Source organism: Ambystoma mexicanum, chromosome 4p (genome assembly GCF_040938575.1).
Source record: "Ambystoma mexicanum isolate Mex_15411 chromosome 4p, UKY_AmexF1_1, whole genome shotgun sequence".
In the NCBI taxonomy this organism is placed as follows: domain Eukaryota; kingdom Metazoa; phylum Chordata; class Amphibia; order Caudata; family Ambystomatidae; genus Ambystoma; species Ambystoma mexicanum.
Window position 1 is genome coordinate 939309720 of NC_090927.1, and position 26946 is coordinate 939336665.

The following is a 26946-nucleotide window of genomic DNA, read 5'->3' on the forward strand; positions in this document are numbered from 1 at the left end:
CCGCATCATGGGCGTGACTTAACATCAGGCTTCGGAATGAGGTAGGACCCACCCACTGATCGTGGCCAGCTTTGGATTTCCTTACCAACAAACCGTCTTGGATCCGGAACATTTTTGGACATTTCATCAACACTCTTAGGTCCTCTTTCCCAATGTAATCGGTATCCGTCAGGGGAAAGTTCTCAGGGTCCTCAAGGTGTTGGTAAAACTTACCAATAATTGGATCCCCCTTCTGAGATGTAATCAAATCAGCATCAGGGGTCTCCTTGCTCCATTGGGCAGTTGAAAGATCATTGTGAGCATTTGTCTGGGACCTAGTGATAGCAGTGACCTGGATTTCCCCCAACAGGGACTCAATCTCAATTAGATCCCCTTGGATGGCCCCGGTTTTGGCCAGCTGATCAGCTAAGTCATTTCCAGTTTTGTCTGGTCCCTCTACTTTGGAATGACCCTTGATCTTTTTCCAATAGATGGTCATCTCATTCGAGGTGACCAGATCATCAATGTTTTGGATCAACTTCCCATGTTTCAAGGGTTTATTGTTAGCACATAACATGCCTCTGGTTTTCCAATTAACCAGGTGCTCCACGAACCCGTTCCGTACATAATCAGAATCTGTGATTATGACCAGTTCGTGGAGTTGATGTTGGACAGCAGTGAGGATGGCCTGATGCACAGCCATCAATTCTGCCACCTGACTACTTCGGGGACCAATTTTGTATCCAGCGGAGGGTTCTGGGAACTCCTTCACCCATGCATTCCCTACGCCAGCCACCAGTTCTTTCTCCCCGTTGTTGTCAACACGGTAAGAGCATTCATCCACATAGACAGTGGGCATTCCCTCACACTTGTCCTCTTCAAAGACTTTGTGTGGGGAATTAAGGTATGCCTCCATGTTGTCCTTGATTTTTAGACTTTCGTCCTCGAGACAGTTTTCTCTGGCACAATCATGCAAGTCAGCCAGACCTTGCGCGAGGGGACTCTTCTTGTTTTGGCCATATCTGACCTCCACAGGAAAGCCTTGCATTGACAGAATCCAGGAAGTAATTCGGGAATTACTTACATTTCCGGCCCGGATTCTGTCACTTTGGAGATATTGAAGAGGCTGGTGTGGAGTCTCTACGATGATGTGTTCCCCCTGGATAAACGGGCAGTAATTCTTCAATGCCCACACCGTTGCCAGGAGTGCCTTCTCACAATCGTTGAATTTTTCCTCCACAGAGGATACAATTTTGCTCGCATAGGAGATTACTTTATTGACCTTGTCATGCTTTTGGTATAGTACTGCCGTCAACCACGTATTAGAGAACCCTGTCTCCAGGAAGAACTCCTTGTTTCTGACAGGGTAAGCTAGGCAGGGCGCTTGTGAGAGGCTTCTTTTGAGTTGTCTTACTGCCTCGGATTGTTCTGGACCCCATTCCCACTTGACCCCCCCCCCCTTCAGGAGATGAATCAGGGGTCTGGTGATCTCTGCGTAGCCCTCAATGAACTTTCTGCTATAATTAGTCAGTCCAAGGAGGCTCCTTAGTTCCCGCAGAGTTGCGGGGTCTTTCAGTTTCTGAAGTGCTTCCACTTTCTTTTCCTGGGGACAAAGACCCTGAGTAGTAATCTCATGCCCCAAGAAATTAACACAGGTTCTACACCAATGTGCTTTCTGAAAGGAAAGTTTTGCTCCGGCGGCCCGCAACTGGGTCAGAACATAACGGATCTCCCTATGTGTACCTCCACAGATGAACTTTTGATGAGGACATCATCTACATAAGCCAGGTTACCCCTTGCACCCAGGTCGGGCATGGCCTTGTGTAGGAAAAGTTGAATTCATTGCCGGAGTTGAGGTATCCGAAGGGAGTCCGGGTCCATGTGTACTGCTGGCCCCGAAAGGTAAAAGCCAGCTTGTATTGGTCCTCCATACTGACAGGCACCTGTGACCCCTGGATCTGGGCCAGTCCTTGGTCAATGCAGGGCAGAGGCCATCGGGAAGTATGGACCCGTTTGTTGAGCTCCCTGAGGTCGGCGCAGAGTCTCCACTGGCCGTTTGGCTTCAATATTCCCAAAACCGGATTATTGAAGGTGCTGTGGACTGGACGGATTATTCCCCGGGACTCAAGGTTCTTAATTATTTCAGTAAGGGGCTCCATTGATGCCAGAGGCAAGCGATATTGCTTCACAAACACTGGAGTCATTCCAGGGTCCGTGGGAATTGTTGTTGTGTGGATGTCGGTGCGACCACAGTCATATGAATCTACCGCAAAGAGATCTTGGAAATCCAAGAAAACTTGTTTCAACTTTTGCTTTTGTTCCAGAGTCACACAGGCATCAGCTAGGTTGACTCTCTCTTCCACCATCTGCCTGAAGCCTGGAAAGACTTCTGGTTTGGCTATTTCAGCGGCCTCCTCCAGCTGGGTGGAGAAGTCCCTGGTCAGAGTGCTGATTTGGACTAGGGGCTTCAGGTGGGAAAGGCAGCCCTCATGGACTTGGAAAATCACCTCATCCCTCCTGAAGTCACAAGTCACATCTTCCTTACCATAAGGGCAAGAAGTGTACACCAGGAAGTTCCCCCCATGCCGGGTGAAAATCCTGTCTGGTGTTGTATTGTCCTCACTGTCACTGTCAAAACAGTCCTTGGGGATCGGTCCTAACAGTTCATTTCCTAAATCAATGGAAAAATGTCAGTCATCAATCGCCATTCCAATAATGGTGCCTGCGGCTAGAGTAATACTCTTTAAGTCGCTGTTATCCACCTCTATTGGAATGGTGTCATGTTCTATGTTGACTAATGGAATTGGGTTTACCCCCATCCCTTGCTGTTGGAGAGAAGCGTTTAGATGTATGTAAGCATCAGGGTTTTTCAAATGTTGTCCTCTTTTAGCTTTCTCTTGCAGGGAGAATTGTCGGGTCCTTTCTGGGATGGTGACTTCCTCTTTGATCTGAATTTCAACTGCATAAGGTAGCAATTGAGCTGACCTAAATGCTTTTTCTGGATCATCAAAGCCCATGGGATTATCCGCTAATCGGGACCAAGCTTTGAAGTTTATTAGGTCCAAACTAATGGCAAAGCGATTGAGAATGCCTAACTAAAAAGCGGCAGTGACGTCTCGCACGACCCAACAATTGTGGACTATGCTCTTGTTGCCAATGGAGATTTTGAGCATACACCTGCTTGGCAGGAGATGTTTGGAATTGGGTTCTTCCAGGTCCATTTCCCATTTGTCTATCAGTTTGAATGTGGGAATGGCTGGATCTTTTGGGAGGTGGCGGAACATGGCTTCGCTGATGAAGCTCTTACCATTGTTCACGCACACTCGAGCGAGAACAGAGTCCTTCCCATCATTTAACTGAACAGGGATGAACAACTGCTCTCCAATATGCTGAATATCAGCCAGGCTCTGAGCTGATTTGACATCTTTCTGGACTATAGGAGTGGGAGTTTCTGATTGTGGATTAGTAAAGAATTTCAGGGTGTTTCCTTCCAGTGTGGAATACCACTTTAAACTGGAAGGAAGGTTGATTTTCAGAAATAGAGAGGACTCCCCATCACCAGTCTGTTGTCCTACTGCTATTACTGTCAAGTCTGGAATTTGGTTGTTCTGGAGGTGAAATTCTACTTGGTCAGATTTTTGTTCAACCATGTGGCAGGTGCCGTTTAAACTAACATGGTTGACACTCTGTTTTAATTTTATTGGTCGGCTAGTCTGGGTCCAGAGGACCTTGTTTACACAATCTATTAGGGGTGACAACCTTCTCAGGAGGTCATTCCCTAGTAAACAAGGGGTGCCCTCTGGATTCACTACTATGACCGGGTGTTTCACCTTGTGTCGCCCAATTTTAATGTCCAAGTCTGCAGTCCCCTCAACGGGAATTTCCTTCCCGTCAAAATTCTGCAGTTGTCCAGGAAGAGAGGTGAGAGGAATTCGGTAATTCTCCCCCCTTCCTGCGTTTAGTTCCTCAAAGGCCCTTTTGGACAGAAGGGTAGCTTGGGATCCAGTGTCCACCAGTGCCAAAATTGTACCCTGCCCCTGTACTTGTACCGGGGCATAGTATCTTCCCTCCTTCTCCTCAAGGGGGCACAGATAATGCACATTTTTGGACAACTGGTGGGCTAACTTTCTGGTTTTGGACATTGCTAGCGAAGAGATTTGGGCAGAATTCTGTGGAGAACCTTGGGAATCTGAAAGAAAAAGTTGGCAACTGGAGATCAGAGCCATTGTGGGTTCCCCTGGTTCCGGTTCTGGGCCGCCCCCCCTTCTTGGAGGCAGTCACCAGGATGGGTTTGAACCAGGGGATTTCGGTATTGTGGGTTCTGGGATGAGATGATGGGTGGCGGTAGCTCAGTCTCCATATCTCCCCAGTCTGAATTGACATCCCTTGGGACCCATTTTTCCTTGGGAGGAGTTCCCCCATCTCTGAAGGAGAAGATCCTTTTCCCAGGATCTTCTGAGGATCCCTCTCCCTCAAATTGGAAGACCTGAACCTCCTCCACAAAGTGGGTCTGTTTGGGTCCTTTGTTTCTCCTACCCCCCCTCTGCTCCTTGGGAGGCAGGCTTTCAGGGGCAGGAGATTTTGTTTCCGGTTCCTGGTTTTCCAGGGGCTGTTTACAAGTTAGGAAGGAAGCTTCCTCCAAGGCTTTACACCCCCCTTCCCCTTGTGCCTCCTCCCTGGGAACCGGTGTGTTATCGGGCTGCTGCCCCTTCATTGTTCTGGAGCACCAGGTCCAGAGTTTGGGGCATTCTGCGGTGGCATGCTCATCTGAGGGTTCTGTTGAGCCCTCAGTATGTGACCCAGATCCCGTGCCATATTTTGGACCTGGCGCTCTAACTGGGAAACCCGCTCAGGCTGATACGGGGCTCTATTTTCTCCCCTGGGCTGATCCCGGGAAGGGTAGCTATCCCTTCTCTGGTAGTACCACTGGTTGGGAAGATTTTTGTACCCCTCCACCCTTGGCCTCCCCTCTCCCGGATTAGGTTGTCTGGGCTCAGGGAATTGGGGAAAGAAGGGTGGAGGATTTTGGGGCTGGAAATTGGGTGGATACCTGGGGAAACAGTTCTGCCCAGGATTTGGAGAATTTCTGCCCTCCTGGGGGAAGTTAGGAGGGAAGTTCCCCGGGTCAGGTGCTTGGCTGGATCCCCCCCCTTGGGGTGGAGGAGTCCACACATAACCCAGGATTGGTCGGATTCCCTTGTAGCGGGGATTTACATAGTCAGGGGAGCGGGGGACCCCATTTGTGGGACTACCTCCTCGACTCCCTGTCTGTGACTGGCCCGAGGGCCTTCTGGGCTGTGAATTATTAGGTGCAGGTAGGTTTTTAGGCCCCCCCATCTCCAAATCCAAAACGGGGGTGACCTTTACCTCTGCCACCTTGGCAGCAGCAGGGGTGCTGTTGGTGTTGGGATTTTTCTGGGTATTGCTTTTATTTTCTATGGGCTTCTGCACCTCATAGATCCGGGTAGCCTGTACAATGACCCAGTCTAAAGATCTTTTCTCATGAAAATCTCTCACGAGCTGGGTCATTATATATTTGGGCAAGGCATGGAAAAATGTATTGACAAATTCTCCTCTGTCTGTGCGCACCCTTCTGGTGGTCTGCGCAAAGGCACGTTTCAGTTCTTGCACAAATTCTTGTGGGGCCTGATCCTCCCCACATTGCACATTGTAGGCTGCCTTGCGAGCCTCTTGAGGATTTCTGTGAACAGAAAAATGTTTCAAGATGGCCGCCTTATAGGTGGACCATCTTAAATGATTTTGGTCCTCCAGCCCCGCAAAGAAACTGGAGTATTCTGGGGAGAATGTCCATTTGACATACTGGATGCAGCTACTGCTGTCCTTCAAATGGAAAGTCTCCATCATTTGCTCATAGAGCTCCAAGTGTTCCCATACGGAATACTTGGCGTTCTTATGATAAGGCGTGATAACACTCCTTATTGCCTTTATTTGCTTCAATGGGTCCTTAAGCAAGGCCCTTTTTGCCTTATTGGCCTTTTTGGTTCAGGTAACCCTGGTCCATTCATCCTCTGACTCAGAGGCACTGCTCCCAGAGGTTCCTGTCTGATCTTCCAGGTTTTCCCGGATTCTGCGAGCCTGGGAATGGCTGGCAGAATGTGGGGACCTGGTCTCCTGTGTCCTGTACCGTTCAGAGGAGTCTTCAGATTCCTCTTTGCTGCCAGGATTGGATGGGTACCCCCCCATCCAATCCTGGCCTAACTGGGCAGAGGTTTTCAGGATGCCCTTAATGGGCCTACTCTCCTGGGGTTCCCCACTAAATTGCACTGTGCTTGGGTGCCCATACCCGGATGCCCGCCCATCCATTCCTGGGAGGTACTGGCCTATGAGCCCCATGCTTCTGGCTGGATAGTAATCTGCCATCCCTGTGGCCCGGTGCTCATGTGCGCCAGGGGACATGGGGGTGGCAGAGTCCAGGGACTGAGAGAGATAAAGGCCTCTGGTACTAGGGCTCCTGAGGTTATGCTCAGGAGTTTCCCTTTCCCAGCGAATCTGGTCTCTATCCGCCCCTGCTCCCTGTTGCAATGCAAGAGCCTGTGCCTTCAGTTCCTCAGTTAAGGCCTTACTAGACTCTATCAGTCTCTCCTGCATCGCTACCTGTTGTTGGAGCCTATCATTGTGCTGGCAGAGAGCCTCATTCTCTCTCTGCGTTTCCTGATTGGTCCTGGAGCACTGGGCGGGTCTTTGCTGCAGGAGGGTTACCTCCTGAGTCCCCTCCCTACTGGCCTGCTCCTGTCTTGCCAGAGCCTCCTCCATCCTCCTGGTGTGCTCTAGCAAGTCCTGGTGTTCTTTTTGGAGGTCACCCAGTCCCTGGTGGGCCAGGTGATTTTCTTCCATTTTTCTTCTTAAGTGGCAGACTTCCTGGCATAAGGTGTCCCTTTCCTGACCAAGAGCTTGAATTTGTGACGCCAGGTCGTCCCTTTGCCTTTGGAAGGCACCAGCTTTCTGGCGCTCCTGATCAAACTCTGCCTGGGTATCCAGGTCTTTCAGGATCAGTTTATTGCTCTCCTATTTCTCTCTGTCTAGTTGGATTTGCAGGGTAGCTACCTGCTCTGTGCATGCCCTGTTGAAATTGATCTGTTGCTCCAGCTTTTTCTGGCTCTGCAGTAGGGAGTCCAAACTGTCTTGGCGTTCCTTCTGCAAAGCCAGAATTCTGGTATCCTGGTCTGTCTTTTCCTGTTGCAGTATATCCATGTCCTCTTTTATTTTAATGATATACTGCCTACTATCATTTTCTGACTCCTGGCTCCCCTGCAGCCTCTGCTCAGAAGACACCAGGTGAGATTGGACCTTCTCTAACGCCATCTGTCGCTTATTCGCCAGATCTTGGCTTTCAGTACATTTATCCTGCATGTCTCCCATATATAGGTACAGGTATGCCGCTATCCTAACCATCTTGTCTTGTTCATCCTTAGCTTTAGGAGCCATGTATAGTTCACTCAGGGCCACATGTAAGGGATCCTGATCTCTCCATTATTCTGACCCTGTTTCAGTGACCTGTTGCGTGATGGCCTGCAACCAGACCATGCGGTTCTGGTGAGTCCACTCACCTCTCACAAATAACTTATGTAAGAAGTGCTCTCTGGCTATTTTCATGTCTACTAGGGTCGTCATTCTAGAGATTGGTCTCTGTCCTGACTTACAGAAGTTTGTATTTTATTTTTGCAAAACAGACCTTTTCCTTAGAGCGTTCCTTTGAGGAGTGCTTTACAGCGTAACACAGCGTGGTGATCCGACCGGATATATGTATCTGGTCAGCTGGCACGCTGTATTAATCTGCACAAGTGATAAATCTAACCCAAACGTCCGGCTCAAGCCCCCAATTTGTAAGAGGATTCAATTCAACACTACAGCTAAGTCAATGCCTAGTCTGGGATACTGAATGGAAACCCTTATTGATATATCTTTACGTCCAGTTCATGAGTTCTGGATGACTACCCCTATATAACACCCCTCTCTTGGAATCCCCCTGACCCCACTGAGCCAAGAAGTAGTTCTGTTTTGCAAGTTTAAACGGTTTATTTGATAATTTAAACAATATATATATATATATCACACTTTTAAATAAATTAATAATTGAATATCACACTTAATCTGAGCAGTAATCAATAATGGATAGTCCGGCACTAGCACACTTCTTTATAATCAATGATGAGTGGTTATAGGATGGATACGATCGCAACAATACTTTTATGGTTTCAAATGGTTGCAATGTGGAATGAAATGCAGTACAGAAAATAACTTGATAGGATTTCAGCAAAAGACAATGTAATCACTTTCTTGGACAATTCACCCCCCCCTTAATGCAATGTAAGGAGATGAATAGAATGGGACTCAGTTCTTAGGAATGCAATCAAATAGAATTCAGTTAAATTCCCCCCCAGCAGCTTATACAACAGATAGGAGTTTTGAAACACAGACCCAAGTGCTTTGAATATGGTGACAATGCAGTGAGAAATATGCTGAAAATGCTTTTAATTCCCTTCAGGAGGTTCAGGGTGAGTGGTATCTAGTTAATATTAGTCCAGGCTCACTCTAGCAATGATTCAGGGATGGTTCTTAAGAGGCAAACGAAATTTAGTAGTTCAGGCAAAAGCAGCTATCTTTTTACAAGTAAAGAAATCGGGCCAAATCGCAAATCGCGGCAAAATTCGCCGGTGCGAGAATCGTGATTAAGGAGAAAGTATAAGGAGTAGGTTCTAGGCTCGTTGAAAAGCTGAGATTCTAAGCTTTCAGAGGAAAGTTAAACCAAGTTCCTAGCCCAAACGGTTCCAGAGATACGGACGATTAAATAAAGGTAGTTTTTCAGATTTTAAATTTTAAAAGTTCAAAGCGACAGGTTACAGCTTGCAGCTAGAAAATGATAGGTGACAGTTAGGAGGCAGTTCTACTTAGATTAAAATATTTTGGATTACATTTTTTTAACTAAGAGATTGGTTCTGCACAGCTCTGCTAGGTACTCACAATATATTTAGAAATAGGCCTCGCCACGGATCTGGTCAGGTTTTGGACTGGACTCCGGTTCTGGTCTCGGCACTCCACAGTGATCTGGGTCAGCTCTCTGGTTCTGCGAACAGCGGTCTGGGTCAGCTCTGCTCTGCTGGTCTAGCCTCTCTGGATTCTGGATACTGCTCTGCTTTCTAGGTACTGCTACAGGTTCTGGAGATTGATGGATTTGAAGTCTGGATCTCTGGATGTGAAGTCGTCGATCAGCATGCTCCGCAGCAAATGGAATTGAATGTACTCTCTAGCTTCCAGTGGCTCTTTTTATGTCTTTTGAAAGTGGGTGTGTGTGCAGCATCACTAGCCAGCCCGTCTTTCAACTTGTCATTGGCCCAATTCTCCCCTCTCCCATGATTGGGGAAGGAACTGTGAGTCAGAGTGATGCTGTAGGTTTTATGGGTCAGAGGATCCTCCCCTGGTCAGTTTTCCCACAAATCTATATTTGATCAAAATACACATTTCTCAAATACATAGTGGTTTGTCATTGCATGTACATATTACCTATCACATGAGGTAGTCTCTGTCCCAAATCTGCTCTTCCTGAGGGCTTGCATTCAGAAACGGCAATATTTTCGATTTTAGTGGGTTATGCAACCTTGGTTCTTCATTAAAAATTATACACATATACACGGCCTGTCCATACATACTCCAGTAAATTCCCATGTCTATAGCTTAAACACAGAGTCTGTAGTATCCATAAATAGCGGGGTTTTGCTCCAGAACATCACACAAATTCCCAAGGCGTCTTAAAATGTGCACAGAAAAATCACAAGAATTATGGTATCATTTAAATAATTTTGACAAGTCCGCACCATGAGTTATACATCTTTCTTAGAATCATATTCTGGCCTACAGGGGTGCGTCTTTTCAGGTCACATGGTGTAGAAACCAGTTTATCCAGTTTCTGCCAAGCTCAGAGACCCTGCCCCTCCCAGCTTCTGCCAAGAGGAAGCTATTTTACGGCCACCCTAATAAACCATCTGCCTGGGCCCAGGACAGGCCTTTGTTCAACTCCCTGTAGCTGCTCCACCCCTAATCTAATCAGAGAGGTGACAACTCCTTTTGGCAAGGGGAAGAGTGGCTGAGCAGGTTTTAACTCCTGTGGGGGTAGATGTCAGGCAGAATTCAGTTTCATTAAGCCAGGTTTCAGATAAAATGTCACTTTTTGTTCCCCAGTTTAAGTCAAGACAATTTTTACATATGCAGCTAGAATGCTGATTCTAAGTTCAAAACTATGACATTTCAACAGTGACAAACTATGTGACACTCAAAAGTAGGTCACTCAGTTAATTTAAACATTTTCGATTTTTGGTAGTTTTAAATCCAGTTTCAGTTAAGCTGCTGCAGACCAGCAGAGCTCAGCCAGTCTTGTTATGAACATTGTTTTGGGGCTCTTCAACTTCCCAGATTTAGTATGCACACATACTTCATTCTGCCAGATGTCCGCTGGTGTTCAGTGAGATTTTTGGATGTATTGCAATGTTTGAAAATAGGCATTTTGAGCTGGCATTCAGGGAAACAAAAGGTGATTTTAAAGTGTGGTTTTTCCTTTGGCACACATTTCACTCATGGCACCCCAGCCCATCCTGCTCGCACTGGTGGGTGGCAAGTTAGGCAACCATTTTAGTGTGCACAAACTGCGTGGTTCTCCTGGATTCTGGCGCACATATGGGCTTTTTGGCCATCTTGGATTTTCTAAGCCCACAGCGCCAAATGTTGCAGCATGATAGCTCAAACGTGGGTCAGGACACCCAACACAGTGTCCACAACACTCAATCAATTGCAATGTGCAACTACCACTAACACGATAACACAAATGTTTTCAACCTTAGTGTTTGCCTGCTATGTTGTGTTGTCTTTTATACACAATTGTACACCAATGTCAACCATGTCCACCATCTGCAGGTGCTTCCGGTAAAAATCCTCAGTCCTAAACTGTATTGATTTAGGTGTTATATTATTTTCTGCATCTAGAGCAATAGCCGATGCCCCACGGACCTCAACAGGAGTCCACTCTACCCAGACACACTCTTGGTCCATGTGTCACACACACCAGGACACTGTTTTTATGTGTCCCCCAATAGCAGTGGCCTTGTCATGCCCCACCGGACTGCATTACCCAACATCCCATGCGTCGTCTCGCACTTCGATGGGGATACCACGCACAGCCATCTGATTGGCTCCCGCAGGCAGCCTCTACTTGACCGCGTGCTCCCATTGGCCTGTTCTCAGCAACAGGCAGTGTTTTATACAGACTGCCACAGCTTCCTCGGCCTCCGACTAACACGGCTCTCAGAAGTCCCCGTTCATCACGGCAGCGCACCATCACGACCGCAGCAAGTTCTCCTCGACTCGTATGCCTTGCAGCACGCACCGGGCCACAACACCAACACGTCCTTCCCACTCGTAATGCAGTGATTAGTCTCACTTGAGGCACCTATCCACTAGCTCACCAGGGCTTCACCCCTGTTTTCAAGTAGCTGCCATTATCTGGTCCTTCAATAGGGTTAACCATATCTATGTTTGAAACTCTGTGTGTCCCAGGAGCCAGTGGCGTTCCCCTCTGTTCGGTTACCTTTGCACTTACCCCCGTGCTGGGCACTATGTTGTTGAGACGCACTACAAGTTAAGCCTTTGAGATGAACAACTCGTGCACCACACTCGAGTAATTCTTCACATCACCAACGCTGTACTCCAGGCACCACCACTGAGCTCACTCTCGCACTCAGTGTGTTTTTTAGAGCTATTACAGCATCGCCTCGCGTGTCCACCATACCCAGGGTCACCTTTGATTTTCCCCATGACCCGTGAGCGCACAGGGTATTTCGGCACGATTGACCTAGTAGCCTCTTTTAGTGCCGGTCACTCACACCACCCATCACTCTCGAATCCCCACTATTATAGGTTACTATATTACCTGTTTTTCTACTCTCCTTCCAGACCTGGGTCCAATATCGGGCCACTCCGGTACCGTGAGACTCTGAACCACGTCGGCCTCTAGGAAACTACAGCCGACCCACCCAGTGCCAGTATTGCACCGGTTATCCTGCATTTATTTTGGATTTCCCGACAGCACCCCTCTGCTACCCCAGCAGTAGGTAAGCTGTCTTTTAGATACACCATGTGGTGTATCACCTGGGCACTAATTGGCCTGTATTTAATACCTTTAGTACTTTATGAACAACCACCCGAGATCCTAACAGTTCTGTTTCACCCACAGACATCACGGACAGCACCGCCACCGGTGCCTTTTCCTGACGAAGGCCAGCACAAAGACAGGCTCCAACCAAGCCACTTTCTTTGGCCGAAACACACCCTGTGTCACACCCCATGTCGAACTACGTGACACAACTGTATCACTACCCTGTATTTGTCATATTCAAAGATTGTTTTGTGCACTTTTTGTTTACTACGCCTCAGACCACCCCCAGTCTCAGGCTCGTGTTTTTCCTGTATCAGTGGGTTCTTATACCCCCTCGATCTGTAAGGAAACATGTATCCCAATGTAGTTTTGACCTCTGCACTCCAGAGGCCGACACCTATTTGTGCTACTACTGTATAACTAACTTTGTCCGTTCGTTGATTTCAACCATCTTTCGTGCTTATCGGAAGAAATGTAAAGTAAATTGTTGAACCACTAACTACTTCCTGTGTGAGTATATAATAAACACACACACACAGAACTTTTGTGTCTCTGTTTTGGATCTCCTCATCCAGAATAGTAATTGGTCAATTTTCTCGCCATGGTCAGCTACCATTTGACATAGCTGAGCTTGCGTATATATTTGCGTAGATTCCATGTTTCTTTGCATGTTAACTGTCTGTGCAAACGTCGTGGGAAATTCATAGATTGGACCACTCACCTTTTTTTTAGGTGTCACCTGAATCTCAATTTGTTGACTCTCTGTTTGTGATGCTATCGAATACATAATCGTGATGGGGATATTCGGAGAATGACAACCTTTTTGCTTTTTGTAGTTATCAGCAAAAATATACCCCTCAAGTTTATTAAGTTTTGAGGAAATGTCAAGTATGCTGTTTTTAAATCACAGAGTTCATAATGAGTATATTCATGCCCTTTGTCAAGCAAATTAAGTATTCTTGTCATAACAGGGTATGAAGATTCAAAAATTAATAGATCCTCAACTTCGGAGTTAGGTTTTGAGTGAAAGTTCGAATTATTCTCATCATTATTCAGGTTTGGTTGGATAAAGTGTTGAGGTTCAGGTGATGAGCATACAATCCCCTCTTTAGTTTGGGCAGCATCTTCATTATATGAGTGAAGTGTTGCATGTTTACTGGGTGAATTTTGTAATTCAATGTAGGGTGCAAGGGGTTGTGGTGGTAATGTAGATGGCGCATCACAATGAATATGGACTTTGTGTTTGCCAATAGGACGCACTGTAACTGGCGTTGATGGTCCATCCGATAGAATTATATGTTTTTCTAATTCCATTAGTACTGCCGGTGCTAATATCGAGATGTCAGATGGTGGACCTATGTTGACATCTTCAATGGTGCCTAGGTTGTGATTAATCTCAGGATCAGGGACACTTAAGAAGCTTCTCCTTGTGTTTGAAGCTATGGAGTGCTGTTCTAAAGCATTTGGAAGCCCCTTTGAAGTATTTGCATGTTTATTAGGGCGATCCTTGGCGGTCCCGTACATTTGATCTAATTTAGCCATTGTGGCATCAATATTTTGTTTTTTGGAAATTGGTATAGTCTCCATAAGTCCACTTCGGAGCCGTGATTGCATGTTGTCCATACAATACTACCGAGGATTGTGTTTTTCAATTGTTTAACAGTACGATCGCATATGTTTACTTAACTCTAGACTCTCTTCCTATATTCAAGGAAACCGATCGTACTAATAGCAGCCAGGTGTTATTCAGACTAAGTTGGTGGCTACTCTCGGGTCTCGTGCACACCCACAGTTAGTACAGTGAACTCACTAGTCACCTTTACTCCAAGGCTGTTCCTATGAAACTGATGTAGGTACGTGAGCTAAGTCTAGATTGTAAGTGCCCACACCATAAGCCAGTTCCTTATAACTTAATTTGAGTGAAAATAAATAAATAAATAAATATAGGGGGACCTACCACCGGCCGCGTACCGTGAACAGCAAACAGTACTTGTGTCGTACTTGGCGGTGCGCTGGCAGGTAGGGATTTAATGACCCAGGAAGAGGCGTTACCCAAGGAAGGGGCAGGATTTCAGCCCGGAAGTAGTACCTTAAATGAGAAACTAGAGAAATGGTTGGTTTACTTTTGACGTGATGACAAGTCATGTAACTTTACTTTCACAAGCACAATAGAACGTGTTTTACACAAATCTCCATGGGAAGTTGGGCACACACTGTAAATTTAATTTCGATTCATAGTGGGAAGTTGGGCACACTCGTGTGGTAGTACCCACAGTGCAATAGTCCTAAACCAACCCTACTCAGAAGTCCACCCTGTAATAGCGTCTAGTGCGCTGATCGTGGCTCAATGTTAGAAGAATTACTTGTGCTAATTCACCTTCTTCCTGCAAGGTCAGGCAATACAGCAGAGTCACAGCCTCAGACGTCCTCCAGGCGAATTTTGAGCAGAGTTTGAGGCAAACCCAGCAAACAGTACTTGTGTCGTACTTGGCGGTGTGTGCGCGGTGTGCTGGCAGGTAGGGATTTAATGACACAGGAAGAGATGTTACCCAAGGAAGGGGCTGGATTTCAGCCCTGAAGTAGTACCCACTGGCAGTAGAAAACTCCAAAACTCAATAGTATAGCATATGTTTACACCGCCTCCCGCCGACCACGAACTGCAGACTGCCACTTGTCTGCTCGCTTTGTAAATCTCAGTAAATCTGATGCAAGCCAAAGAACTTCATAGCGGATTCCACAGTTTGCTCCAACAAAGGCATCTCGCCTGCTTCTCATTAAAGGCCAGGAACTCCCAGTCAGGTGTTAATGAAGAGGGGAAGGGATTTTGCTCTGCTGCTCCTGTGAGAGACAAAGGACTCCCTTGGCTGAAAAGAATATGCAGATGCAAGTGTCAACAGAAACCCTTGCCAGAGGAAAGGGGCAGGGAATGCTCTTGATCCACCAAAACTTTGCGGGCGGGTCAGACAGGTTTGTGTATTCTTAAAGCACAATAAAGCATATTTTTGAAAAGGACTGACAGAGGACTGTGCAAAATTGTAAAATGCTTTAAAATACAGTATTGTTAATATGAAAATTCTGGTCACGTTTTAAAACTACTCAGAACTCTGTGCTATGTTCAGGGACAAGATTACAGAATGTGTGGTTTGTAGCAATTGTGGTGAGGCCAGAAACATGAAACTTCACATGATTGTGCCCAGATATCATGCGCACATATGTGTAAAAATGTGGACAAATCTGACATTGGGTACCAGACCAAAAGTGCAATAAATTGCCAAATCTAGACCCAAGCTCTCACCGAGCCGGGGCTGGGATGAATACTTGCTCCACCAAATCTGTGATATCAATATGCTATTGCTAGCAAGTTTGTAAAATTGTAAATATGTCTTGTATGAAAAATAGATTTCATGTGCAGAAACAAAGGGGAGATTCTCCCTGGATCATAAAATACAGCGTCATCATGACACTCTTTTTTCTTCTCGAATCAGGGGAGAGGAAAGACCCTAAGCAAAAGAATACCTAGGGGTGTGCCTAGTTTAATTCAGCCTACCCACCCTTTTAGAAAATACATAGAGACAGCTTAGGACCTAGAAAGACACATTCACCCACCAACCGATTGCTGGCAGAGCACTTTGCAAGAGAAATCCATATCAAAGACTCCATACTCCAGAATTTTGAAAGCAGAAAGGCCCATTTCCAAAGCTGAACCATTCTCAGCTTGGCCTTTAATAAATCCTGAAACCAGATTTCACCCCAGACCTCCAAGGGGAACCAAAAAGAACAGCCTGGCTGGGCTGTTGCTGCTTTCGTGCTAAGAATTCTTGCCAAAATACAGAGATCCAACCCAGTAGAGCAGAGCTGTGACCAGATAGCTGCGAACCAGAACCAACCCATCAGATCCAGTCCAATCCCGCCGTGCAGTGTCCAGAGTGCCGTGCTGAGTGCAGAACCAGAGCACATTGAGTCCAGTCCGGTGTGCTAGCTGAATTCCTTTTCAGAAAGTCTCCCTGACCAGATCCCTGACGGGTCCATGCCAAACACAGGTATTGAGTATCCATAGCATAGGATTGTCGCTAGCAAGTATATTATCCATAAGTAATCCTATCCAATAATAAATATCATTATTTATTATTATCATCCATAAGTAATCCTATCCAAACTCATTCTCTTATATCCAGAACTGCATTGTTAGAATTCTTTTGTCTTACCTGAACTCTTTCTCTCCTCCCTATAGTCCTTTGGTAATTGTAGTGTTAAAATAATCTTTGCGCTAATATATTTTCTATAGAAAGGTGAGCGTCTAAGCAGGCCGAATCAACCAGTGATATCCTGGGCTGGTGGCCGCGCTGTCGTGTAGTTTGCGGCTTCATAGTCTCTCTAGTGTAAAGAAATCTTGTTTGTTCATTTAAAAAAGCGCATCTTTCTTTTGCAAATTTTGACTCTTTCTGAAAAAACCGACCTCTACAAAAACCTTCATAACTTCTTCACCGTGTATGCTAGATACGTAATATAAGTTTCTAATTGAAGCCAACATCCTCAGCTTTCCAACGAATTGAAAACTGCATCCAAACCCTTTATAGTTTCCCCGCAATCATGCTTACCGCCCTCAGTAAAGTTTGCCACAAATTTTTCGTTTGGCTCAAATCCCTCACGTGCGAAATAGCTGTTCATTGCATCTGACCTCAGAATTAAGTTTTCAACCTGCTAGTTACTCAATAATCATTGTTAGTGTTTATCTGAAACTATACATAGCGGCTCTCACTAGTATTGAAACCACTTTAGTAAATTAAATCCATTTTCAGTGTTTTCCCATTCATTCAAAGCCACATTCAAAACCATTTTGACAAGTTTGCAATAATTCCTGTTTTTCTCTGAGTTTGCTGAGGAATTTGGGATAGATACTGTGTTGTTGAATCCTGTATTCCTGAAACCTGTTTTCTCTCCTTCCATCTCTCTATATTGCATATTGGGGGGATTGAGTAGTGCGCAGGGAGAAAGAGTAATTACATTGTATTTTTGATTGAACCTACACAAAGTATTATTCTATGCTGCATTATTTTCCTGTCATTACTCCTTCTGATTAAAGAGGTTTATTGTGACATCACCCCATTGGTGATCCGTGTATAAATATTAAATAGTGTGATATATATAAATTGTGAAAATCCATAAAATAAATATTTTGAACTTTGCTAAACAGCCTGCTTCCTGGTTCAGTGTGTCCGGGGGGAATTCAAAGAGAGGGCGTGATATAAGGGTATATCATTCAGAAATAAAAGAACTTATAGACATAAATAAATAATTAAGGGTTTCAATTGTGCTTCCCACACTAGGCATTGACTTAGGTGAAGTGCCGGGTTGAAATCACTTACAGCACACCAGCACACATGCAATGCTCTCCTCTTCTACATGAGCTTCCCAAGTTTGGTGAAAAGCCCATAACACTATTTGGAAAGGCTTAGCCAACTTTGAACTTAAGTCCCAGCCAACAGCACATTTATCCATATCAAGAAGGACAGTGGATGAAATGTTCAAGCTAAACCACACATATAATGAGCTGCCCACCATACATGAGGAGCTTCCACATTTTTAACACGGCATTATAGAGCAGTGGCTATTACTAACAGGGCGGTTATCAAATATATATGTATCCAGCGCCGACTCTTAATGTCGGTCATCTAAAATGTAGGAATCCCAATGATACTGGTGAATTAGCACTTCCCACTTCACACATATAGTGTTCCTGTTGCTGGGGGGTTTGAGAGGCTTGTTTTGGAGTTTTTGAACATGTTTGTAATGTTAATGGCTCAGATGATTATAATACAGATGATGGCATAAACATCCACTATTGCTGCTTGAATCAGTACAATCACAGTAGAGATTGGGGATAAAGCAAGCATGATAGAAATGTTAACACATATGAATTGAACACAATGTTCACCAAAGATGATTGTTGTATATGGTACATTTACATTTTAGGACATGCTTGATTCATCAATCAATATATTGTCATAATTACATTGACTAAACTCATCATAGCACAACAGCACATTATGTTGAATGTATGTCTTCCTTCACCTGGACCGTTCTTTAAGACTTTTGAATGCATTCTTAGAGAGCTACATTCTACATATTTGGATTATGTGCCTCTATGTATATTTTATGGTTTTTCTCTTGCATTTTCACTGCACTTTAACACAGGGTATGTTTTTTTACTTAACAGTCAAGGTGTTTGAATTGTAACTCACAAATCGAGCATGCTAGCCTTTAAGAGCAGATTCTCCATTGCAGACACATTAAGCCTAAATAGGAAATTGGAATATAAAGTGAGCATTGGATAAATTAGTTAATGCATGTTCAATAGAGTACTTATATGGCTTCTCTGCTGCAGGTGCATTAACACTAAATAGAGAATTGTGTTTTAATTCAAGTTTGGAGTTAGGATATTAGCAGTGTGACTATATCAAAGTAACATTTTTTTCCACTACTAAAGTATTTTGGTGCACACAAATTATGGAACATGCTTAATCAAAAACCAAACAAACATTTAAAGGTCTGCTACTTGTATTCTGACACCACTGTACGCAACTGAGTTACATTTAGATCTTGGAAGAGCATGTTCTAGCAGGAAGAAGGTTGCAAGGTTCAGAACAAGATGTGCAATTTCATTTGACCACAGAAAGGAGATCATAGAAACTTGTAGCTACATCTTTCCATATGTTAAGGGCTTTAGAATGTTTCTTTTGCTGGAATCAGGAGAGAAATCAGACAAATGACAGAAGGATGAAAACTAAAGAAAGTAAGTTCCATGTGGGGGAGAAGCCATGCTAATGCAAAGGCCACATGTTGGGAGCGACAGCATCAAAAGTTTGAGAGATATAAAATAAAATACAGCTACAGAATGTCAGAGTTTTGAGGCTTTTCCTGTTTTTGGGGCTTGTGGGTATTTGATTTTTGAGCTCGTATTGTGTTTGGTTTTGCTTCTTTTGGTTTTACATTCTGGGCCTCTGATTGTGGCCTCGCAGCTTCAGGATTGATGCCATGTCCCCACTCTCTCCCTTCTATTGGTGGCTCATGTCCTGGCCCAGGAACTTTGAATTCATTTTCAAGGAGAAAAGGCAATTATTTGTCTTAAGCATATGAGCTGAAAGGGTGATCATTGTGTGCCTGGTAGGGTCATTGTAACATGCAGTAACCAAGGGGAGATACCTGCTGTTGGGTTGGTGGCAGGCACAACATGCATTACTATTGTTTCAAATATGAAATGTTAAAACAAATCTCACTGGTGTTCATGTATCGGCACATCCTACTTAATTGGTAATATGCCATCTTTTACAATCTGACTTAGTAAATCATTTTGCAGAGAATTTGAACCACTTTCACTAAATCTAGCTAACATTCAAGATGTCCAGCTAAAAGCAAATCCTGCACTTTGGCTTTCCATTCGATACATGACTTTGATTCACAATGCGTAACATGCTGACAGCTAGGGAGACAAATACTTGTATTTTTCTACACTCTGATTAAATGTAAAGTTAAATCAAATGTAAAGTTCTGTCTTCCTACATTAATAGCCAGCTTTCCTCTTCTCTTTTGTTTCCTTTTAGTACTTTTGCAAACTAATTAACACCCTATTATCCATTGTTAATTTTGACATTTGTTTTCCTTGCTGAGGAAAATAATTGCCTATCCTGTTAACTTAGTGCAAATGTTTCTGATTGTCATCATAAATCTGTACTATTATGACCAGGAAAAGCAAATGTAACTATGTATTCAATCGCTATCTAAGTTCTTTTCACACCAACATTGCTTCAGGAGTGAGTTAATTCTATCCACGCCATTGGCATGTATCTGTGCTGTGTTTAGGTATGTGCAATCTCTCACCCCAATAAAGATTTTGTGAAGGTCCAGAATTTACAACTATGCAAAGCCAGCAAGATCGTTTTATGCTTACATAGACAGTGACGTTTTTGCCCACACCATTCATGTGGCAGATGACATTTTCAGGCAATTCTCTTTGCCAGTAACAACCATTACACAGACACGTATGTTTACATAGTTGTACACAAAAAAAGGGATGGGCTGAAGACATGAGACTCTCAACCCTTTGGGAAGTGTATTACTCAATAAAGTACCTTCAGCAGAAACAAAGATGCATATCTACATTTCCAGAATGTATTTACACCTAATGCAAGCTATCTAGGTAGGCACAGAAGTCCATGTAAATAAACAAGTCAATCAACGTAAAGATCCGTCTAGTTATTCCAGCTGTCTTTTTGTGACAATCCCTGAGAGTTTGTATTTGTACTTTGGAAGATAGCCCATCATATGAGCACACCATTTACAGGGTTATTCATAGAATTCAGCGCACAAGTGCCACACGCGGCTGGCGCACAGTGTGCGCGTGCTGCAGTCTGCGCCAGCCGCGTGCTCCACAACCCATTTCAGCGCCCAGCATATTCAGGGATTTCAACATCCATAAGCAGGCATGGCGCAGAGTAGCGCAGTGATCCTGCAGCAGCGTCAGTTACGCCCCCAAACCCGCCCCGTGCGCCATGACCATCGCACAAATCCAGTACATGGCGCAAAGGCCAGTGGACCAGCATACAGCCCCCCAACCACGAAAACACGTGTAAGACTCCCCGCGCACCCCTCAGAATACACGTACCCCTCCCACGGCAGTGAAAACCTGTGCAAAACTCCCCCCACACCCTGCTGAATACACGTACTCCGCTCGCACCTGTGGCGTGGGCTGCCTGTGGGGCATGCCCAGGGTGGATGGGGTGCCTGCGTGTATTTGTGGGGTGCACGTGAAGTATCACACGCGATAGGCCTTGTGCAAGCAGGGTACGTGCATTCTGGGGGTGCGCAGGGAGTTTCACACGTGTTTTCGCTGCCATGGGAGGGGTACGTGTATTTTGGGGGTGCGCGGGACATTTTACACGCGATAGGCCTAGTGCAAGCGGGGTACGTGTATTCTGAGGGGTGCGTGGGGAGTTTTACACATGTTTACGCTGCCGCGGGAGGGGTACGTGTATTCTGGGTGTGCGCGGGACGTGTTACATGCGATAGGCCTAGTGCCAGTGGGTTATGTGTATTTCAGGGGTGCGCGTGAAGTATCACACGCGATAGGCCTAGTGTGAGCAGGGTATGTGTATTCTGAGTGGGGTGTGGGGAGTTTTACGCATGTTTTCGCTGCCGTGGGAGGGTTACGTGTATTCTGAGGGGTGCGCGGGGAGTTTAACACGCGTTTTCGCTGCCGCGGGAGGGGTACGTGTATTCCTGGGGTGCCCCAACACGAATTGGCAGTGTGTGCCCTCTCAGGTGTGCCCTCTCCCCCCCTCGCCAGGCCCTGCATGCAGCCCACAACACAGGGGACCACCCTGCACCCCTGGCCATGCCCCGCAGGCAGCCCATCCACCCTGGCCATGCCCGCCAGCTAGCCCACATGTCACCATGCACAAGTGAGCACTGACACATGTCCCCCTGCACCCCCACCCACCCAGAAGTGACAGGCACCTGCCGGCAGGCCCGACTCATGTACCGGCACCCCCACCCACCCAGCACTGACAGGCACCTGCCAGCAGGCCCCGACTCATATCCCCCAACCCACTCACCCACCCAGCTGTGACAGGCACCTGCCAGCAGGCCCCGACTCATGTCCCTGCACCCCCACCCACCCAGCAGTGACAGGCACCTGCCAGCAGACCCTGACTCATGTCCCCCCACCCACTCACCCTCCCAGCAGTGACAGGCACCTGCCAGCAGGCCCTGACTCATGTCCCTGCACTCCCACCCACCCAGCAGTGACAGGCACCTGCCAGCAGGCCCCGACTCATGTCCCCCCCACTCACCCACCAAGCAGTGACAGGCACCTGCCAGTAGCCCCGACTCATGTCCCCCCAACACGTCATGACAATCCACATTCATGGACCGCATGGCCACCCAAATCACACCCCACGCCACCCCAGTCCAAACACACAACCAGGTATTACATCCACCCCACATTGAAGTCCCCATCACATGATACATCCCAAATGGCAAATATGCACATCAACACATTTCCGTCACACACACACAATGGGTGCATGTGATAGAGAAACACACTTTGTGACATGCATGAAACCAAAGAGAAAATACCACACATTGAAGTATGAAATAAAAATGTATTAAACACAAAAGCAAGGAAATGAAATGAAACAAACGATAATGGAAATAATGAAGAAAAAGCTGCATGTCCAAAATATAAAATAAAAATGTGTGAAAGCAGAATCCAAATCAATGCAAACGTACATGGGTCCAAAGTGTCTGTCCGTCAAAACAAATCCAAAGTGAAAAAACAAGACAAAACCATTGATCCATGGAACAAAAAAAAAAGAAGTGAAATTCAGTGTTAAACTATATACAAAGTACAAATCCTGGGTCCATGCGCTCAACCATTGAAAGAAAACCTACAAAAAACCCTACCTAATGAACAACTATATACAAAAAGGTGGGGCATTGGCCAAGCGCCCCAAAATAAATAAAAACAGAAAGAAAACCTAACACTAACTAACTATATACAATGATGGCGGGCAAGTCCTACGGCTCACTCTGTGATGTCCCGGGACAGGGCATCATCGAACTCCATGTCGATGTCCTGGAGGCGGGCCTCTCCACTGGCCCCGAAGTCTCGCAGGGATGCAGTCATGGCCTGTTTCAACTCCCTGCGAGTTGCCTCGAGGCACTCAGCCCGCCTCAACGCCCTGCGCATGGAGAACTCCGCCCTGATCATGGTGAGCCGTGCCTCTTCCGCCCGCCGCAGCTCCACATCTATCCGCTGGCCCAACCGCTGCCACACGGAAGACACTCCCATTCCAGGGTCCTCCTGGCTCCGGCCGATGCCTGCCCCACTGATGTTGATGGGCCCACCATCATCGCTCCCACCTTGAGCCTGCTGCTGCTGTCCATGTGCCCTGCCCGATGATGCCGGCACATCCTCCATCTGCTGGTCTCCAGTTGGTGGGGTGTCCACCCCTGCTGGACCTCCGACTCCTGACTGTGGCAGGGATGTGATCTCCACCAAGCTGGCTGCGTTGGTCAGGCCAGGTCCACAGGGGGAAGGAAGACGGCAGGGAGAACGACTGACACATAGTCTCCACATAGGAGGAGAGGGCCGCCAGAGTGCTTGACAGATGTAGGAACCCTCCGACCAGGGCCCCTCCCAACTGTGCCACGTTGCCATGCAGCTCTTCATGATGGCGTGCATGGTCCCCCCAGGAAGCACGCATGTCATCACGAATGACACGCGTGCGCAACGCGACATAAATCAGGATGGACCCCATACGGTCATGGGTCTCCTCATCCGCAGGTAGTGGAGTGCCAGATAATGTGGGCCTCCTCCCTATCTGCGGACGGGCCTGGGACGGGGCATCCCTGCTGGTGCATGGTGGTGCAGACACAGGGTCAGGGACAGTGACATGCACAGGCCCCTCCGCGGCAACCTGTGCTGCCTCCTGCCCCTGGCCATGGACTGCACCACTTTCACCAGTGGTACCACCCCCACCAGGCCCCATGTGCGGCTCAGTAGCGGCCTCCTCCTCCTCTGTGTAGACCACCAACCTGGATGGCTCTGCACCGTCTTCCGCTATCGCAAGCCCCTGTGGGGGCTCACCAAGCCCTTCCGCTGCAGCCGTAGTGGCAGACGCGGCACCAGTCCCCTCGCTCCCGGATGATGGTAATTTCTGGGAGGGTGGCTGGGCCTTGCGTCACCTGCCGGTGGTGGCATCCCCGCCGCTTTGCTCCACAGTGCCATCTCTGTCCTCTTCTTCACTCGACGCTGTGTAGAGGGAGACATAGAACACAAGCATCAGGGTACTGTAAAATAGTCCCCTAGACAGGAAGCAATAGCACATGAGTGGCACTGTCAAACGTCACTTCCATCCTATCCCTCCACAACACATGGGTCAATGCTGGCAACACACATGCAGAAACAGTCACGGTGCATGCAATCAACATTAGCATCTATATACAAGGGCCTCTATTGATATAAATGTTGTCTTCAAACTCACATGCATCATGGGTCATACTGATCCCATGCACACACATCACCAGAGGTGCATGCATCTGGCCTCGTACACCACAGACACGGTGGATACAAGGATGACTAGACTGCATCAGTGAATCAACACATCATTACGGACATGTGTCATGCATCCATGGCATTTAAAAGTCATACACACGCTACTCAGACACACAGACATGTACACCATGACAGCAGCACCCATCTCTCACACCCCACCCATGTCCAAGAACAGAGACAGGCATGCATTCATGTGTGCATTCCGCATACTGCTCCCAATGTTGCACTGGAACACATGCACCATCCATGTGGTACACGTATGACTGGTCTCACATGCAGCACCATGATGTCCCTGCACACACACATCCATACATGGCCTATGTCACACATACAGGCAAGTAGCTGACTACCAGCACACTGCAACATGCCCTGTTTCACACAGCAATGCATGGCCACTTACCGCTTGACTCCAGACGGGTCTGCCTCTGAAGGATCTGGACATGGAGCGCTGGGCGAATGAGTTCCAGGGCCCTCATCTGGATGTTGGTCAGGCTGACCCAGCACCCCTCTGCATCCTCTGCCTTCAAGAGGCGCCGGGCCTTGCTGAGGGTCCAAGACCTGAAGTCCTCCCAGCGCTTCCGGACGTGTTTGATGTCGCGGGTTGCCACCCCCTCCGCATTGATGGCAACCACTACATCCTCCCAGATCCTCTCCCATCCTTCCTTGTCGGTGCGCGATGGTGTGAAGAGGGCATCATAATGCCCCAGAACTTTCTCCACCAGGATACCAACTTCCTTATCGCTGAAGCTGGTAGCCCTTTGCCTCTCTGGTTGGGGGTCGCCAGTGGTCTCGGATGGTGTTTGCCCCGACATGGCGACCCCCGAGGCAGGTGTGGGGGTGGGCAACTGGGTCCTGGGGCTGGGCTGTGGAGCGATGGTATACCAGTTGGGAATCTTCTGTTCCAGCAGGGGTGGACACAGCAACTGGACCTGTGCAGATGGCTGATGTGCAGGCACCAAATAGCAGGGCACGTGGGCAGCAGGCAGGCAGGCAGCAGCAGATGGCAGGTGGGAGTGTGCTCGGGGCTCTGAGGGGCAGGAAAATGTCCTTCTGGGCAGGAGCGTGGTCTTTCGTGTGTTGTCGCGTGGGCAACTTGATACAGAGTGATTTGGCACGTGAAAAAACTGCACGTCAGCGTGTAATTCGAGGAAAGGCCCTTAGCGCGTAAGCGCATCTGTGACATTACGCGCACGGGCATTTCCCTCATGACGGGTGCATAGTGATTCAGCACGTGAAATACCAGCACATCCGCGTGTTAATGCGTATAATCCGAGGAAAGGGCCTAAGCGCGTAAGTGACGTGATGTGCGCAGGCGTTTCCCTCAGCACGGGTTAAAGGTGAGCGAGGCCAGCAGTTTGCTGTACATGCCTTTCGTGGAAACCGATGTGTGTGTTGCTACTTCGTGTTGTTTCGCGCGCCATCACAACTTCACAGTGGATCAAGAACATATCTCTTCTTTTGGCGGGGGTATTGGCTACGCGTGTTTTTCATTATCACGCTAGTCTGACGGTGAGTCGTGCACGCTATTTTTCCCACTGCGGGTGCCCCTGTGTATCACATACCCATTTTTGAGATCATAGTAGCCTGCGTGTCCCACGCATACGTGGTTTTCATGTCCCTGGATACCACTGCGTACTGCGGGAGGTTAATTCCACACACGTGGGCTACCTGGGGTTGCGTGCATGGTTTTACTGCAGCTTTGGGGTGCCTAAGCGTTGCGTGACCCATCACTTCATCACCGGGGTCACATACAGCCTTGCAGGTGCAGGGGTGCTGTTAACATCTTGTATCCCACCCCCTTCACTCCAATTGCCCAGGACAATTGTTGTGTACACCTCCCAATGGCACTACTCCATCTGTGCCGGCACTACTCCATCTGTGCCACGGCTGGGAGTACACGAAAGGTGAGGGGTGACTCAGCTGGGTGTACTCCATGTGGCCGGCGTGGTCAGGGACGTGGCTGGGGTGATCACGGAGTAGGGGGACTCCAGGGTGTCCAGGGTGGCTGCAGAGGGGGAAGAGGCAGGGGTGCAGCAGCTTGGCACGATGTTGTGCCACGTGTTGGTGCAGTCATGCCACCACCCACTGTGGCTCCAGGAGATGCTGTTCATGCATCTGATACTGGCACCCATGTGACCCAGCAGCCCGTTTCATCGACTGCCACGGGTCCAAGGGTAGTGCTAGCTGCAGGTGCAGCTGTGGACACCACCACCAGGCTCAGGGTCTGCCAGCGCAGGCTGCATTGGCACTTGAAGAGTTCATGGCAGAATCCCAGGTGGTCAGGAGGCATACCGTAGGTGCATGCAGGGCTGCCCTGACCGAGGAATGTGTCCCTGCGGCAGCAATGTCATCTGCTGCCCCCACCAGCCGGGTGTTGGCAAGTGCAGGGGCAGATGCAGCCGACAACACCCCGGTTGTGAGTCTACCAACCAGGACAGTCCCAGTCAATGACCCTGGCACAGCGGATGTTGCTGCGCAGGGTCCATTCCAGGTCACCCAGCTGCCACTGGGCCTCACTCCATGTTCCACCGGCAACTCCCTCGGCTCATTCCACCAGCGCCACTGCCAATACTAATCAGGGCGGCATTTGCCAGCCAGGGTCCGGACCAGCGTCCAAGAGGAGGAAGGTTGCACCTGCAGTACAGGCTGGGACCCCAGACACAGCTACGGCCTCCGGCACGTTGAGGAA